This window comes from Vulpes vulpes, chromosome 1, assembly GCF_048418805.1.
Source record: "Vulpes vulpes isolate BD-2025 chromosome 1, VulVul3, whole genome shotgun sequence".
Lineage (NCBI taxonomy): Eukaryota > Metazoa > Chordata > Mammalia > Carnivora > Canidae > Vulpes > Vulpes vulpes.
Genome location: NC_132780.1, coordinates 113,199,922 through 113,201,955, shown reverse-complemented (window position 1 = coordinate 113,201,955; position 2,034 = coordinate 113,199,922).

Genomic DNA, 2,034 nt, shown 5'->3' with positions numbered 1-2,034 from the left:
TGTGCCCAAGGATAGGCAGTTCAAGCGAAGTGTCATGAACAGAAGAGAGCTAGAAAGTTAGGTGCTGAATGAAGGCAGAGATGGTACAGACACAATCACAAGAGAGAGAATAAGGAGGGGAGAGGACTTTTATCTGACCAGCAGAAAGGCCTGTGGAATGCTGGCCATGTAGTGTTTCAGGGGGAGATCCCCTCCAAAGAAAAATGGTAGACAGCATTGAAGAAGGACATGAAAACAGATGATTCTGATGGACAACATCATGAAGAAGGGTACAGATGTGCAATATTGGGTTATATGTTGGAGACATGAAGTAACTTAGATGTGTGGGGAGTAGTCAGAAATAAGCTGAGGCCAATTGAACTCCACATTTGTACTTTATACTTGGCTTTCATTCACGGTTGAGAAGAAGCCATTGCAAATTCTTGGTCTTCTCTAAGGGGATAACATTAGCCAAGATAGCAAACCCCAAAAGGAAAAAATACAGGAACAGAGATGCACAAGGGCATTAACCCAGATTCAGTAATGGCCCGTAAGAATATGCTGTTTGGTTAGCTGCTTTGCACTATATATATATATGGGTAAATGATTGCCATTTGTTTTGTTTTACCACTTGCTTACAAATAACATATTTTTGTAAAAATAGTGGATAAAATTAAAGGAAAAATTACAAAGGAACCCTTACATGAAAATACATGGTATTTTGTTTTATGAAGAATGTAGAAAGTCATGATCTGACTTATGGTTCCACCTTTCACATTAGTCAAAAATTGAACATGAAAGCTGAACATAATGAATTTGGTGGTTCAGAAGGCAACAGAGTAGTACAGCCTCTGCAGAGTATTTGAGAATACCTCTGCAGACAGTGTCTGGGTTCAGTTCCTGGCTTTATCACTTAATAACTGCGCACCTCAAACAAATTCTTTTTTTTTGGTGCCCCAATTTGCTCATATGAAAAATCGGAATAGTTAACCTATCTCCTATGGCTTTAGTGAAAATCAAGGGAAGTGCAAATACAACAAATGTACATCTGTTATCAGGTAGACAGGATACTTTTTTGAAATACTGCTTTGTGTGGGAAGAGGTTGTTAAGGGCTCAAAGGGGAAGACTGTATAAGGTTTGTGGGAACTCTGACTCCCCAGTGTTGGAGATTCCAGCCTCACACAATATTCTGAGCATGACTCAGTGGAATATTAGGTATGGAATCACCATACTTAAAGAGATTCTGTGTGGTAAGACAGAGGTTATTTCTGTATATAGAACCCAGTTATTACCTGACCACAGGGCATGTTCTTAGCATCTAATTGTGAAGGAGTCTAATTCATCTTTTATCCCCAGTGCTTAGCATAGTGCCAAGCATAGTAAGCACGTTACAACTTCTCAGTAAATGTCTGTCAAGTAAATGAGTAAACAGTTCAGTGAAGAACAGAATTCCAGTATATGTAAAATTAAGTGTACCACTCATGTGAGTGTACCACTCACATTTAAGTATATGTAAAACAAACAGCATTTTGTTTCATTCTCTTACAGCTTTTTCAGTGCTTTGGCACAGAACACAACTCTCTCAGATCATGGCAAATAGGAAGAGGGGCTCTAGAGGGACTGAACATGAAGTTTTTTCATCAGTTCAGTGGGATGGGGCATGGGATCCGCATTTGGCTGATTTTAAAAAGGTAGATTCAGAACTGCTATATTCAGTGATTAAGAAGTAATGTATTCTCCTTTTCAGCAGTCTCAGTACTGTGCTTTAAAATGTGCAGGTGTGGGCAGCCTGGGTGGCTCAGCGGTTTAGTGCCGCCTTCGGCCCAGGGTGTGATCCTGGAGACCCAGGATCAAGTCCCACGTCAGGATCCCTGCAAGGAGCCTGCTTCTCCCTCTGCCTGTGTCTCTGCCTCTCTCTCTCTCTCTCTCTCTCTCTCTCTCTCTATGTCTCCCATGAATAAATAAATAAATAAATAAAATCTTTAAAAAATAAAAAAATGTGCAGGTGTGCATGCATACACACACACTTGCACAGGCACACACAAACAGGCAAA